At 36.8% G+C, this 17,813-nt stretch overlaps 1 pseudogene; it reads right to left on the reverse strand.

The window, feature by feature from the left end:
• Positions 1 to 6,392: 6,392 nt before the first annotated feature.
• Positions 6,393 to 7,790, reverse strand: LOC129245116 (maltase A2-like; annotated as a pseudogene).
• Positions 7,791 to 17,813: the final 10,023 nt, after the last annotated feature.

Raw genomic sequence — 17,813 nt, forward strand, 5'->3', positions numbered from 1 at the left:
GACGGTAAGTACTAACGGACTACTGTTGGCCAAACTTATATTTATACCTCCAGATATACTACGATAAGAATGTTTATTGCCCGAATAGGGAAATTAACTATTATATGACTAAATAACGGAAATCCCAAAACACCACAGTCTGGACAATATTCGTCTGTGTGCGGATTGATTATTATCACCACTGAGCATATTGTGCTATAAACTTTGTGAGTAAACATACCTATTTTACTTCTGGTCAGTACTTCAATAAAAATATGTAGATATGTTCAGTAGCCCTCGATTTGTATGATAAATGGTTGATTTGATTTGCAAGTTTTAAGAAGGTGAGAGTTTGCAGCCAACTATAAAGCTAAAAGTGTTTAAATATATTGACATTTGTAAACATTTCGGTAAACTAAGAGTACCGAAAATGCCAACATGGCTTTAGAGACTCTAGGGATCTATTAGTGAGTGATGATGCGTTCCCAATTTCCACGCTAATAGGCTAAATTTTCTAAGACTTTGAATTTGCATTGCTGGGAGTGAAAACATCTTAAGACCACATCCGGAATATCTCACTTGTTTATTTGCAAAGGGAATTATCAAGCAAAATTTATCCAATTAACTATGTGCGGTGGCAACGAGTTTGTGGTTCACAGTTAATTGGATACTGAAAATATGTGAGACTATGCGTCATGCCGCACACCCAATGAAACAATAATTTTGACGTGATAATCGTTATCTTGCTCATTCGGCGTTACCTTGCTTGAATTGCATGTTATGTTATCTTATGTTATGTTATGTTATAATGATGATGTTTATATATGTTATTATTATGTTTATGTACAAATAAATATAACAATAATATTTGGGTTATTTGTATATATTATATAAATATAAAAATATAAGTAATGATATATAAATATAAATAATGATATACAGGCATGTTCTGCAAATCGTTGTCGGGCAATATTTTCGCATTTTCCGTTTTCAAATCGTTTGGCATGTCCTGTAAATCGTTCCGTTTTCGTTTTTTTTTCGAACATCAGCAAATCGTTTTGTCACCCTGTTCTGGAAATCGAAATCGTTAAAATTTTCCAGTTAAATTTTCGGCAACTTAAACGTTAGCGGTTTGTGGCATTACTGTTTGGCATAAACTGTTTGTTGAAATAAATTGATCAAAATGCGAGTATTTACTCAAAATAACTGCATATATTTATGTAAATAAAAGTTTTTGTTTAAAATATTTAAAACTTATTCAAAAACCTTTAGGGGGAAACACAAGAACTCCAAGCAATAGCTAATTTTAGTCGAGTTTATGGAATCTCATCCAGATTTGGCGAAGAATTTTTCGAAGGGCGACAGAGTTGCTGTTGAGGAAAAGTGGAAAGAGCTAACGACGCTGCTAAATGCAGAAGGGCCGCCCCCCCAAAAAGATGTTAATGGATGGAAAGAAGTAAGTATTTGGTCAAATATTAAAATAAATATTTTTGAGTTGTCTTTTTTCAAGATATGGTCTGACTGGAAGGGGTGCATTCGGAAAAAGGTTGCCCATAACAATCTAGAATCGAGGGCAACAGGAGGTGGACCCTTTAATAAGCATGTACTGACGAGCAACGAAGAAGTGGAATGCAAGAAGTTGTGAAATTTTTGCAGCCGTTGAGGGCATACACCATTCTAGAAGCTTTGGGACAGAAGAAAATAATAGAGATTCGACGACTTTGTCGTGCTGTTGAGAAACAAAATGAATTGCTGGCAGAGCAAAATTGCTTGAAGACTCAAAGTATAGAGCAAAAGCAAAGACATTACCTCAAAATGGAGCAGTTGCAACATGAAACAGTTAAAATTAAAATTGAAATGCTTGAGATAGAGACTAAAAAATAAATATAAATGAATCTTATTGAACTGTTATGTATATATTTAATTTTAATATGAATAAATTTTATGTTTCATAATATTAAATTTCTAGCAATAGAATCTCTTATACCTCTGCCAACACTATATAAACTACTGTTTTCCTCATTTTCAGCAATTTCCTCATCAATTGGATTGTTTTCTAATACGCTTTCTGCTTCAATGTCATCTATTTGATTACTCCTACATATGTTATGTAGTGCGCAACAAACATTTTTATCTTCACTACCTTTTGCGGCGTATATGGCAGGGTAGTTTTCAAACAACGAAACCGACTTTTTAATACTCCTATAACATGCTCAACGATGTTACGTGCTTTTGCATGCTGCTGGTTAAATCTGTGTTCTGCTGATCTTGGGTCTGGGTTTCTATATGGAGTCAGTAGAAATGGCTCTATACCAAAACTAGAATCTCCCAGTAGCCAAGACCCTCGGTCACCAGCTTCATACTGAGATAGGTAATAGTGGTTTGCACTGCTCATACTAAATACGAAAGCGTCATGGCTTGCACCAGGCCGAGTTGCATCTACTGCTCTTATTATCATATCAAAATCACAAATCTGTAAAATAAAGGCAGTAATTTTTAAATTTTAGAAACACAATTTAAATTCATTCTTACAATCATTGCGTTTATGCTAAAAAAACCTTTTCGGTTAAAAAATAGATGCTCGTTCTCAAAAGGTTTAATCAGAGCCACATGTGTTCCATCAATACACCCTATTACTCTTGGAATACCGAATTTTTCTACAAAATGAAGTTTTCATTCTCTTGAATCCTCTTCAGACATTTTCAGCTTAATACACTTAGGACACAGAACATTTTCCAAAGCATTGATCATTTCGGATAATATTTTTGAAACTGTGCTTCTACCCATAGCAATATCTGTATCCTTTCCGACGGAACGTTGAGAGGAACCTTCTGCGAAAAACCTAAGACTTGCTGCCAGATTTAGTAAAATAGGTATGGACGTTTCTTTGACGAAACGTTTTACTTCATTGAGCACTTCTAAAAAAGCGCACTTGTTTAGGCGATAGTTGGAAACAAATCTAAAGTAGAAAAACTTAATGAATGCAACAAAGTATAACCATTTCTAATCTTACGTAGAACCCGGTGCACTGAGAGGATTCGAATGGTCTCTTAAACGCCACCTATCTATTCTACTTTAGTAATCTTGCTTCTGTTCGTTTAACACATAAGCTGCCATAAAAAACATGATCATTTTTTAATTAAATCCGTTTATTTTGAAATTATTTCGTATTTTATGCCAACGGATTCTTTTGTCATTTGGTTTGTTTAGTTGTCAAAGAGAAATCAGCTGTTTCGAACTTAAATTCGAATTTAAATGAAATCGGACGAATTACAGAACACCGAAAACAAAATCGTATGAATTGCCATTTCGGATCCGAATTGAAATCGCGCGATTTTCAGAACATGCCTGATATACATATATTCTGAATTTATAATTAGTGACGACTAGTTGTTAATAATACCTGTTGTTTTAATGTTTTTATTATTATATATGAAGGAAAAAATGTGATATTTACCTCATACCTTATAAGATATGTTGTATACTAATATATGTATATAAACATGCATACATACATATACTTTGGTGCAATTTTCATAGTCTAATATACATACATATGTCCTATGCCAATACATATAAACATACATATATACAATTTCGCGCCTTTTTCAAACAAAAAGAACAAATCTATGTATATGTAAAGGTGCACACAAATAATATGGGCCTATCAAATGTACGAATCTATTCTCTACGATATGATATGATAAGAAAAGTAGGGAATGAAAGGGAGTGTTTCGAGTGTAATGTGTCTTGAAAAAGTCGTTGACTTAATAACGTCTGATGCACAATCGAAATTGAACATGTCTTTCATGAATTTGATAAATGTTTCGACATTTTTCACGTTTGTGTAAATGTAACTTGATAAATTCCATTGCGATTCCATTTACCTCATTCTCTATATCCATACAAAATATCTATCAAACAAATAAAATTAAATTTTCCTTTTGAAAACTGCAACCATTCCATCAGTATTTTCTTATGACCTTGTCACATTAAACTATCTTCAGTAAACCGACTTTACAGACAACCTCTTTTTTTTGCAAACAAAAGTCTCCAATTTGGTTGTCATGATAGCCCGAACAATATAGATCCATCTCAAAGTTAGAGCTTACTTCAATAACCCAGAAACAACTGCAACTTTAAATATCAGAAACCTTTAGAATACAAACGTCATCTATTACCGTGACGCTGGTCTTCAACACCATCACACAGAGTCTTCAACCTTCGTGAACAAATGCCTGCGCTGTGGAGAACAACAATGAGGAGCACATTCTATGGCAAATCAAATGCAGAAAGTGGCGTTGGAAAGCATCACTAGAATGGCACTGGAAGGGAACCCGCAGAGGAGCAGAGGTCGCGGTCGCCACTTGGCGAAGGTCGATGTTGCACGAACCAGCAGATGCTGGCATCACATGGGACGGCGCAAAACCAACAGCCCAGAAACGTGTACGACAGAGGAGTCTTGTTGAGGCCCTATACTCCCGTGTGGAGTGAGCAAGGATTCATATGAATTAATAATAGAGAATTTATAGCAGTGACGTCACTATAATTTGTTCTGATGCATCCCATAGACTTCAAAAATTTACTTCAAATAAAAATCTGGGTATTTCATATTTAATCGATTAAAAAAATTCAACATTCAATTCGATTCTTACCTCTACATAAACGCAATACTAATTCAATATAAAACAAGTAATGCATGCTAAATTCGGTTCGGCCCGAGCTTCATTCACATACCCGGCCTCACTTTAGTAAAAAAGTGAAGCCACGACCTTCCCCACCTGCAGAGGATACCTTTCTCTTTCTATGGTACCACCACCTGGTACCCCATCGAATACTTTCAGAGCTAGAGCGTTTGTATCAGTAAGGGAGTTTTAAAAGGAGCAAAAGTCGCAGAAATTGCGAGGAGTAGCCAAATTTAGTTAATTTCTGAAAAGTTGAAGCCAAGTCGGATAATGGTAACACTGAACATGAGAGCAGCGCTATTGTTGTACTGCCGATACCGATGTACAACGTAAACCCCAGTAAACCGACGTTCACAATGAGTCCGTTCGGTAACTCGTTTAATCGACGGGACGCGCAAAACGCGTCGTGGTGCCACAATGCAAGTATTGTCACATAAACAATAAAAAGAAATGTTCTTGTCTTGAAAGCAAATATTATATTTCGTTGGGTATAAAGAGGTTTTTGTTGGTTGTGAAATATATTATAAAATAAATTCGTATGGACGCGGAAACGGGTTTCGTAGAATTTATGGTAGTCGTGGACGGTGCGTGCAACCACAACTTCGATTTAGGCACGCACATTTAGTTTTCAGGACAACTTGGATAATCCTGGCTTTTCTATGCCCTTTCAACCTTTTATTGAAGAGATAAAGGTGCATTTTAATTGGCTCAATTAATTTCTATTCCATTTATTGTTTGTATTTAATTTGATATAATAAAAAACCCCACCCATAAAAAATTTTCGCGTTATAAAATTGTTCTTCTTTATTCATTTTCTCGGTCAAGGCTAAACACGAAAAAACATATACGAAGTTTTCAAACAAGTGAAGGATTACTAAACCACCCGTACATTCATCTATTTGAAGCAATCAAAACGCGCCTTCCTTGTGGCCTTGGAACACGAGCTTATCCGCCTGTAGACGCAAGTGCTTCTTCTGCCAAGTAATTGATTTGAGATTGGGTGAATTATTTATTAATTCATTTGCAGATAAACTGCTAATTTTTCTAAGCGAAATTAATATATAAAACATCAAAACGTAAAACATTACGAAAAGCACGCAAGAACCACAAATTTTGAGCGCTATGACCAGCTCCGTCCTTTGACAACTTCCCTCTCAGAGCGATTTTAATTCACTTAATTTACTTAAATGCCAGTAAATTTTTCATCTTCCAATAATTACAATATTTTAAATTTCTTACTCATTACTAGTTCTTTAGCTCTGTACGATGAAACTAGTTGTTCTTTTTTTTATAAAAATTACTCTTTCAATAAATTTACTTTTTTAATTATGTCCGAGCACTACCAATTGTGAATTTCAAATGAATTTTTTGCGAATCGAAATAAGCCAGACACGCGGGCTTTAAACAAGCCTCCTTTCAAAAAATTTTATTGTTGTAGTTTTTAGAGGAATTTTTGTTGACCTCGCCGAAAGCCAGACCTGTGAAAGATTTCAAAACAAAATAGTACTAAACTAAAACTTACAGCTTTCACATATTCTTAAGACATTGAAAAAGGATTTTTTTCAACAAAAAAATAATTTAAATTATTCTTATAAATGCTGGTTATACTATACTAAAATCACATAAGAAAATTCATTTTAACAGTCAACTGAAACTTCCGATTCACATTCACGCAACCCACCGCAGCTTTACCGCTTCATGAGGCATCAAATAAATTCGTTTGCTTAAATCGACCTTCTCACTGAAATGTTTGTTTCAACCTGGTCATTCCCTTGTATATGTTCAAGGTGCTACGTGCCACGCCCCGCTGAGTCTGTACATTGAGATAAGAGTAGTTAGTGCTAAAGCCAGCATTCTTTGAAGTGTCCCATTGCATTGGAGTACGCTCTGGGTCTCGGAAGTCACAAACTCTTTTTGTGCAGTCGATGTCTCCATTAGTCATCCCGATCTCATCGCCCTAAATTGTAGAAGTAAAAATTGCAGCTTGTAATAAAAATTTCCTTATGTAACAATTAGCACTTACGTAATAAGTAACAGATGTGCCGGGCAATGCATACACTATCATCGTCATCAGATCTGTCCTAGTTGCTCCTATGCGTGTGCGGACGACTGTTGTCATGGTTTCCTATTACCCAATTGGCCACCTTATGCTTCGCCCACATTATATCCATCCAATGTTTGGCGAATTGTTCAACAGTCTGTGCAGTGGAACGTTCTCTTAATTGAATAAAGTTAAAATTCATTGGCAATTGACTTCGAATATGAGTGCCATTGCTGACGTAATTGCTCAAATTATCAGAGGTGGTGTAAGCTTCGGCAATTTGGGCTCTTTGGAGAAATACAATTAGACAAAGACTAATTTAGTTAATTAGTTTCATTAAGACAAAACTATTACTACTCTATTGATTATTTGGCATCTTATTAGATATGTCTCACCTAGCATCGTCGCCATGTTTTTGTTGGTATTCATCTAGAAATTCGCGCCATTAATATAATAATTCGAGAGTTTCTGGTTGATCCTTTGTATATTTTGGTCAGTCCTAAGTCCATCAATTGAAATCGACTCATCTGTACCACGCTTCTCTATGAAAAATGGTACTGCATCAATGCGAAAACCATCCACTCCACGATCAAGCTAAAATTCCAAAACCTCGATCAAATGTGCTGATACCATAGAGTTGGTGTAATTAAAATAAGGTTGTTTGGCTAGAAACTGGTGTAAATAGCATTGTTGGCGTTTTTCATTCCAGGTCCACATAGAACCACCAAAAATCTGTAAGAAGAAATAAAGAATGGTGGGTTGCTAGAAATAAAACTAACAATAACTTGGCGGCGTACGCTCGCCCGTTTCCCGATCGATTTCACCGTCATCCCATACATAGAAATCATCGTAACCATCTTCGCGACGTATTGCGCCTTAGCAGTCACACCTATTCCCTTGAGAAATACCAAGCGAGATGTAATGCTATTCAAGTCGCTTATACCATCACCGTCACTGTCCATAAACGATCGAGGATAGCTCTGATAGAGTGCGGCGGACTCCCACCATTCGACTGTGGTGTTCGCAGAAGCGCTAAAACCGCAGAAAGGCACAATTGTAAATAAGTGTAATAAAGCGGACGCCATCTCGGTAAGTACTAACGGACAGCTGTGGCCCAAACTATTATTTATACTTCGGGATATACCAAGATAAGAATACTTATTTTTTTAATGGGGAAACTGAAGATCACTCGGCTGTATATCTGAGAGCTATGTATATAGGCCGTTGATTGACGAACAGACAAGATATAAATGTACTTCACTTGAATTTTTAAAGTGTTACTTAATTATATTATTACTGTGCGAAGTGATTGTAATCTGCCATAAATAAATTGTGAATAATTCGTGGAAATTAATCAGATGGTTCTAACTTTCAAATCAACAAATTACAAAAACAAAATAGGTGTAATTTTTTATGTACTACTTCAGTCACCTTAAATTGATTGGCGTGGAGTCTAATATTGCGTAAATATATTAATTAGCTTAATTAAGAATTAAAAGAGAAATTATAAGTTTATCTTATCATAATATACGAACTAAAAAGGCAATTAGTTGTGAACATATTTTAGAAGACGATGTAACGTTCTAATTTTAAAAACACATCCCTGAAAAAATATTATTATTATACCTATTTGTATTTTTCTATGTTTACTGATATAATTTATTATATAAAAAGCAAGATAATTTTCAAATGAAGATATTAATTATTAATAAAACCAATGATTACTACAGTTTTATTACAAAAAGTAGAATTCTTAACTGGTTTCGTTATATTTGAAACTCAAATAAGCCAAGTATAGGTTTTTTGTTGTTGTATAAATAACAAGAGTTCATATTTTTTTTAACCCTCCATCAGGCGCGTGGATTACATATGTAATCCACCCTTCTTTAATCAGTAGCCAAATTAAACTTAGCTCGAAGATGTCAATTCCCGTTTCAATAGCTGTCTATAATATGCAGAACTATTAATTTAGTGCAAAACTAAAAGGGTAGACCCCCGGTTAGGCCGTTTAGTGGAAGTTAAATACGAGTGGACTACAATTGTAATCCACGCGCCTAATTACGTAACATTTTTTACAGAGTGCACAATTTAAAAGTTTGTCTGTTGGAACACATAGGTAAGTTATAACTATAATTCCAAAAATAGAATTATTTATAAATCTTAGTATTTTCATAATTAAAGAATGTTCACTGCAGGAAATATTTCAGTACAGAAAGTAATATAGTATTTTTGTTTTATATAGAAATTGAAAAGTCTGATGAAAGAAAAATTCGTTTGGAACATGGCACAGATCCTGCTGTTTGGTCGAAATGGTTATGAGCTTTCTAGCGAAAATGAAGGTTCAATAGATGAAGCAGATGAAACTAGAGAGCAACGACGTAGAAAGTAGCGATCATCAAACAGACTCTGAACAAGAACTTTCTTCTGCTGAAAAAGAAGCTATTATAGAGTGAAAAGTCTACGCCGAGAGAAAATCAGATGGCAATAATTTTACAGGCACGCATTCGTTCCCACAATATTATAAAACTTTGTCCTGGTCCAAAAGGTAACGCTCGAAGTGCAGCTTCGAAGATTGATTGTATTCAACAACTTTTTCTAACAGACAATATTGTTCAAAAGATAACTGATTCCACAAATCTATATATTGAAAAAATCAAAAACATATTTGAAAGGGAAAGGGAGGGAAGATTAACTAACGAAACATAAATAAGAGCCTTTATTGGAATTCTATTTCTAATTGGAACCTTGAAAAGTTCTAGAAAAAATGCTCACAAAATATGGGATAACTCGAAAGGAAACGGAGTGGAATTATGTTACTTTGGAATGAGTGAAAAGCGTTTTAGATTTCTGTTAAGATGCCTAAGGTTTGATGACATTAGAACAAGAAATGGTAGGAGGAAGTCGATAATTTTGCGCCCATCAGAGATGTATTTGAAATATTCGTGGCTAATTTTCAAAAAAATTTTATTGCAAGAAAATTTTTGACAATAGATGAGCAGGTATTGGCTTTTAGAGGGTGGTGCTCCTTTAAACAGTATATGCCTAGTAAGCCGGCTAAATATGGGCTAAAGATGTTTGCGTTTGTCGATGCAAAAATTTCTTATACATTTGATCTTGAGCCTTACGTGGGAACTCAGCTTGACGGACCATACAAGCTCAGTAATTCTCTACAAGAAGTTGTTCTCCGATTGGTGCAGCCAGTAGAAGGAACAAACCGCAATATAACTGGCGATAACTGGTTTACCAGTGTACCACTTGTAAAGCAATTTCTTAATGAAAAGAAGCTGACATATATCGGCACTATGCGCAAAAATAAACAGGAAAATCCCGCTGAGTTTTTGCCAAGAAAAGACAGAGAAGAAAAAACTTCACTTCTGGGTTTTCAAGAAAAGTACACAGTAACTCCAAATTGCCGAAAAAAAAACAAAACCGTTATTTTGGTTTCCTCAATGCATCATGATAATTTGATTCACCTAGAAAGTGGTGACAAGAAGTTACCCGAAATAATAACCGCGTGGATTTGGTAGATCAGATGTGCGAAAAGTACAATGTAGCGAGAACAACAAATCGGTGGCCAACTTGATAAATATATCTGCAATCAATGCTGATTGCGTTTATAAAGCTAAGAATCCAGAAAAAAAATTTTAAGATCTGATTTTATTGAAATGATTACTTGGAAGCTAATAACACCTCAAGAACGATCAACCATTCCAAACGTGTCAAAAGAAGTTCAGCGCCAATCCCGGCAAAGAACATATGAGAGATGTGTGCTCCGCCTGTTTGGCAGAAAAAATACGCTCTATATTTGAACTATGTTTACTCTTTTGTATACCCTTATATTTTTTACTGGTCAGTTTGTGTTAGATATAAGTCTGGTTTATTATTATAAGAATGAATTTGATTAATTTTTTTAATTAAACACTCTAATTCTGCAAACATTTTAAAAACTTGCCATTAAACAGCTCAAAAGAACATGAATTAACTGTTTTAATTTTTTTAATGTTTACAAAATATTACAGCAGCAAAATAAGTTGGAGGGTTAAATAATTCTAAATTATCTCAATTTATTCATTTATTTTCAAGAAGTGTAAGTATATTTGAGTTCAGAAAAAAGAACCAAAAGGGCACTTGGCACTAAATCATGCTTCTTGGCGTTCTAATTTTCAAAACACTCTGAATGCAGTGCTTAAAACACGAAGGTGGCAACTACAGTGCCACGCTAGTTCGCGCTCTCTACACAGAGCATTGAGAGTTTCATATCAGATTATCTTTACATACTGAATGCTCTCGCCTTATCACCTGATGTATGGCCATGTAAAAATAAAAACTCCTTATCTGCTACGTCCAGGGGACTGCCCACAACGACTTAGACTAACTAATTATGACATTTCATTATAAAATTGAATTACACTCTACACCAACACCAACAACTGAAGCGTTATACTCTCCTTATCTACATGCTATACTGCTACAAAACTGTAGGGACATGTGTGTTTGTGTGTACATTGAAAAGATTGTCATAGGAATGGTTATAGATGATGTAGGGAATTTAACAGAATATTTCAAGATCATTTCTAAAAACTTGATTTGTTAACACGACTGTTCAAAGACTTTCAATTATAATCAGAGGTTTTTCATGAATACGACATGTCCTATTTTTTATCTTGCAATGTCATGCGCGAGATATCGTTGGCTGGCGTCGAAATATTTTTAAAAATCCTACCTATCGATTTCGACTCATAATTAAAATATATATACAATATGGGGTACGTGAAATATATGAAAAAGAATGGCGCGTGGATTGAGGTACGTCGATGATTATGTTAATAGGATGGTTTGTCAGCACTAGAAGTGGAAGGCGGACGTGTCAACAGAATGCATTCAGCTGTACAGGGTGCGTACGGTATTGGAGGATAACTTGAGAGTAAAACTAATTAGCTTTATTTTGAATAAAATTTACTGAAACTTCACTTAACCAACTTATTGTATATTGATAAAATACAGGTTATATGGGGGTCTGGAAACGTTTGTTGCCCGAATCAAATACTCCTTATTCATATTGATCATTACGGTACTAATAACAGCCTTCAGAGAAGAAATGGTGATATAAAGATGCTTAATGGTTTCACGCTCGACTGCAGCCCATACCTAGTAACTCAGGAGATTACGTTCTGAGCAGTTAGATAGCCATAAGTTCAGAGTTACATATGTAGACATGGAAGTTTTAAGCCGCAAATCTTGTGCCGCTATAGCTTTGTATGAGGGAGCAGAGTCTCGCTGAAAAATGGACTGCCACTACGCACAAAATCAATCCAAGCTTTCATTACTCTTTCTAAAACCTCGATATATACAGCAGAATTCTCCCGAAATCCTTGAGTAATGAAGTTTGGTGGCATGGTAACAGGAACCTCTGCAGGATTGGAACATAGCCATTTGCCATTTCTGTGGTTGGTCTTTTGGTCTTGGTCAAAATTTTTTCATCCGAAAGAGAAAAACAAAACATCCCAGACGCCTTAATTTTCTTTACAAGGCGTTTTGGTCGCTGGCTTCGTGTTTGCTCTGACATAAACTGTCTTCTGCACATAACGTAGTTCTCATTAATCCAAGGCCTCTGAATTTGGATACTCTTTCTATGGGTTCACCTTGCATCGATAAAGTTAAATTATTGTAAATATTTTTCTACACTCAGCCATGCATTTAGTGTTTGTGGCGTTGATTTTGAGGGCGTATTTATTGCTGTCTGCTTTCACCAACCTTGTCTAAAAGGCTAGAGTCGGGGCATCAGCATAGCTGATATTCTTGATAATCACAGCATTTGAAGTGCTTCCTGAAAAATTGCTTCAGAGTAAATATTGAATAAAAGGTGTGACAATATGGCGCGTATTTACGCCTGTCTAACATCTATCAATATTTCAAATTCGTTTGCATCTCATCTCTTCTAACCTCTGCGGTTTGGATCCAATATAGATTTCTTATACAGCGCAACTCCTTTTCCTCGATGTCAAGTGATTGTAACTACTAAAGCCAAATTGTATAGAACGACTTTTTTTGTGTAACGGTATCTTCGGTATTGCTGGATTTCTCAGGTTTGTAGTTAGATTCATAAAATAAAACAGTTCCTCTAAACAACTAGTTGCCGCAGAATGTCCAAAGTTATCAACTGGTATTAAATCTTCACTTAAATTGAAAAAAAGTTATAACTACAAACACAGTAAGTCCAAGATCTTCCGCGGCATCATTTTCCGGTCCTCTTTCGTAGTTTACTTATTTACACTCTGCACTCAAAAGTAACAGATTTAATAAACCTTTGTTAGATGTGATGCACTACATTTTCCTGTCATGATTAGGTCTGAAAATCTTTATGTCAGTAGGCAAAGCGCTTAGTCAATATAAATTGAACATTTTCTCATTTTTAAAAACAGAGCAAAAACATTTTTTTTTACTATTTGTTAATATAGTTACCAAGGTTTTTTTCATATGGAACGAATAAAAAAAACACAGTAATAACTTTTCTAAACTGCCGGTGGGCTGGGCAATGCGTACGCTTTTCAGAAAATCAAAATCGCTTTAAAGACGAGCAGGTAAAGTTGCCCGGTTGCTGTACCCATACACTCAAATTCTCATAATTTAGTTCCGGTCGAAATTCTGCTGATAAGCGAAGAGCTGAGCGTCGTAGTCAGTGTGCACTCTTCTACCCCTTATTATTGAAATTTGTTGGGCTACCACTTCTACCGCACAAGGTTTAAAATCTATAACATTTAAGGATGCACACCTGTCTCTTTTTGACTTGCAACTTTTGTTCAAAGTACCAAGTACCAAAGGGGAATACTTTTAATGAATTGTTATTTAGTAACTTAGGCCGATGTGGTGTAATCTGAATACTTTGCCTCATGGGAGTGCGGCCGCGGAGCAGTCCTTTCCTTTTATGAAAATCATGAGAACCGGAAAAAGGAAAGAGTTAAAACTGAATAGGATTGACATTTCGTAAAAAATGCGGAAGAATGCTCCACGGCAGTTAATGTTGCTTTGACGTGACATTAGGTCTCTTCTATTCACCACTTCTCTGCTCGCTGTCTCTCTGTTCGATTAACTTGACAAAAAATTTGCATGTGAAAGCAACAACTAAATTATCGAGCAAGATTCATCATTATCGAGCATGGTTATACCTCATAAAACTGGCATATTTCAAACAACTAGGTGCCGCGAGCGTTCGACTGTGAATACTTTTAAGTGCATACAGTCGTGGTCACAAACTTAGCACTCTACGCCAAGGCAACATCTCTCCATAGCTTTTCTTCTTAGCAAACTTAATGATTACTAAAATTTATTCTTGGAAAATAGGACTATGTACCGCTATAATCGGTGTCTTGTGCATTCCTACTTTCCCCATAAAAATCATTTTTATGCAAGTAGTCGTTAGTGCTCACAGAGGTATTTTGCTTCTTGTTTTAAATTCGTTATTCCAACAAGTTCCGTTTGTTGATTTTTGTAACTGAACTAGCGCTACTAGTGTGTATTATTATTAATAATACTCATATATGAATTCATTTTGTTCATAATTATGTTTGTTGTTGTTGTTGAAGTGGTTGAGTATTTCCACTGAAATAATAATAATTTTACTACCACCGCTCTCGTATGATGATTTTGTTTTTTGGTTTAAGGCAGGTGCATTTAGTGAGGCCCAAGTATGGCAGCAAATTCTTTATCTCAATATCTGAGATCTCATTAATTTGCTGCAAGAAAGGCTTACCAAAGGAGCGGAGTCGTGCCCTAGCTAGCCCTGGGCATTCACATAAGTAGTGGAAAAGACTTTCCTTCGCCTCTTCCGCTTGACTGCTTCTGCAGATAGGATTGAAGGGTAGGTTAAGTATAACTGCATGATCCCCTACTTTCCAATGGCCTGTAGTGGTTGCAGTGATGCGTGAGATGTTTGGCCGAGAGCATCCTACCAGATCATTCGTCCTGTGTTTTTTGTTGAAATACATGTAGTTAGTTGCTTTTATCTTCTTTCGGCTAAAGCATGATAGTGTGAAGCAATGGATGCTTTTAATCGGGGGTGCTTTGAGCGGGGTGCAGACTGCCACTGACTCTGCTATTTCTAGTGTCGAACCTTTTCTTGCTAGCTCATCGGCTATCTCATAACCCCGTATGTTCCTGTGACCGGGAGCCCGTATCAGAGTGATTTGAAGCCAATGACTAAGCAATTCCAGCTCCTCTCTACACAGTAAGACTAGTTTGGATGAAATGGAGTTGGAGTCTAAGGCCTTTATAGCTGCTTGACTGTCTTGCACCAACTTCACCTCACCGATGATTATTCTAGTTTTAAGCATGTTCTCTATCCATTCGTTGAGACCTATGTCTGTGCCTAACATATTAAGAGCCTCAATTATGGATCTTGTGCTAACATTGTTGAACGCTACCTCTATGTCGACTAGTGAGTATTATTTGTTGTCCGAAAATGATTTCTTGTCGGATACTTTCCAATTTGTGACTATTTTGGAATTATTGTTTGTGCATAGGGTAACGTCTAAGACCTCTTCTGAGCCTGGAAAATTTGTCGAGCTCGGAAAAGTGAAGGTCGTTGCATATGTCGAGGTTGGTATTTAGTAGGAATTCAAAAAGTGACTCACCTCTTTCATTCGTCTCTGAACTGCCCCAGAGCTCGTTTCTGGCGTTTGCGTCGGAACCCAGCAATAGTTTAACTGTGTTGTTTAATGTTGATAGGAATCGGGCCACTTCGTCTGGCGGCGCTGGTTTATCATGTGGCATATACAATATGTACACCGATGCCAGGTATATTGCCGATTTCTGCAGCTCCACTTTCACCACAGTAAAGTCGGGAGTACTAAAATTTGAACACAGAAAAACTTTTAAGTGTTTTTTAGTGATTATGCATGATCGGGGCTCACCGTCTGCTTTATTGTAGAATATGTTAATGTTGTTGTTGTCTTGGAACCCTTTAACCTCATTGTCTCTGGCCCAGGGTTCCTGTATAAATCCGATGTCGATGTCCCTTCCATCCAAGTTCTCTGTAGCACACTTCGAGTGCTGTAGATTCACCTGTATGGCTCTAGGCATCGGGTTTGTTGACATCTTCAGCTATGTAGAGCTTTTCTAGCATTTCTAGCTGTATATTGCTTTCTACCTCATCTAGATCATCCTCATTTCCATTGCTGTCTGCTTTGAAAATTTTCAGATTGGCCTTTCTTAGACCAAACCGCATTTTGTTGTCAGTTTTTTTGAGTATTGGCAGGCACTCATCGTTGATCTGCAGAACGAATTACATGCTGCTCTTTTGCGGTTTTTCTGCCTTCCCGATTGCCCAGTCATCCATCGGCACCGCAGGGTTGTGTGACTTTAAGTATTTCAGCACATCTGCACCGCTTAAGTCCATCATAGGTAGCCAAATGCGAGCGCGAGTAGGCCAAGGTATGTCCCTGGCCGGAATAAGCTTAAGCTTTAAGCCTTCCAGTGAGCTGCTGATCTCAGCAACGCACCTTTCTAGAACAACCCTAGATGCTTGTCTAGTACGAGCTTGGGCAGTTTGGCCTCCACCTGCCCCCACCTCTGCAGGACTACTTTGCCGCTGTTAGTGGTTTTTGTTTTGCCGTATCTTCGATTCTGTTGGACACCTTAGGTCTCTTCGTTGCCTGATCGATCACGTACTGGTATTTTATTTTATCGGCCGCGTCACGCTCGTCAGTCGTTCCAGCGAGTTCGTTCTTAGCAATCTTGCTGAGAATGAACCTCTCCTTCGTATAGCGAGACTTCATGAGGGCACCCTCCGACTTAGGTTTTTTTGCAGTCTGACTCTCTCTCTCTCTCTGAGTGCCAGCAGGTTATCCTCCTCGGAGGAGGGTATTGTGTCGCAGTGCGGCACGAATTTTTTGTTTTTATCTTTTGTGTTTGTATTCATTCTGCTTCTTACGGTTGCTTCACCTGACTACGTCAAGCTCCACAACCTATGAATTTCGAGAGGAAGTAATGGGACCCCCCCGCAACAGCGCCCCTTACCGCGGTAAGGCAACAAATTACTCTCGAAGGCGGGCAGGTATTCGAGAGGGAAACTCCGTTCGCGATGCACATGCTTCAATTCCCTGCACCAATCAGCCCTCGGCACGATTCCAAGAACACCTTGGCTTGGGAATGTGTGGGAATGAATGGAACAGGACACGCGCCGTTTCGCGAATGGGTTGTTCGCTAATCCCTATACCGAGCTTCCCTCTCGGTTCATGGTAGGTGGAATTCTCAAATAGAGTTTAACTTCCATTTAAGCCCCCGCGGCAAGGAGACCAACATGAAAGGGTCATAATTATGGTACTGTGCATATCGAAAATCCCAAGGGGTAAAAGTTTGATTGGAGCTGGAGAAGAAATTCTTGCTGAGAATCAGAGAATAACGCCAAATATTGATATAAAAACGCGAAAGCCCTCATACATACTATATATTAGCAACTCAATTATATGATGAAGCAGTACGCAGAAGTCAAAGGAAGACCGGGTGTCAAAAACTTTAAATAAACCGTTGAGAACGGTGGGTGTTCTGTCATTGTTTGGGGTTTATTGCGACTCAGGGAGTCGTAAAACTAGTTTTTTATTGGTCCATTATCGAGGAAAATTAAAACTCCAGTGCAGGTAAAATAGGCATGTCAAGGAGCGGGTTTTTTATTTCAACACGATAACGATCCCAAGATTATGACTTATGTGTTAAAATGGGATATAAACCCTATGGAAAATCTTAGGTCCTACATCGAGGATGAAGCTCGGTAATACAAAAATACAAAATGAAAATATGGAAATGGAAAAAAATGCCTCCCGAATTTCAGCGCAAGTTGGTATAATCTATGCCAAGACACTTAAAAACTGTTTCCAAACATAATGGTTGTCATACGAAATATTAAATCAACATATTGTATGTACGTACACACATACATATATACCCCATGCAGGACACCTTTGGGAGCAATAATTCCTCATTTTTTATGCATTGTTAAGTTTATATGATAAACAAGACAAATAACAATACTTTTTAAGTTTTGCTGAATTATTTATGCAGAATTGATCTTCGAGTTTAATTGTGTAATATCTTAGATAAATTTAAAATAAAAA

The sequence above is a fragment of the Anastrepha obliqua genome, chromosome 4, assembly GCF_027943255.1.
Source record: "Anastrepha obliqua isolate idAnaObli1 chromosome 4, idAnaObli1_1.0, whole genome shotgun sequence".
Taxonomy (NCBI): Eukaryota; Metazoa; Arthropoda; class Insecta; order Diptera; family Tephritidae; genus Anastrepha; species Anastrepha obliqua.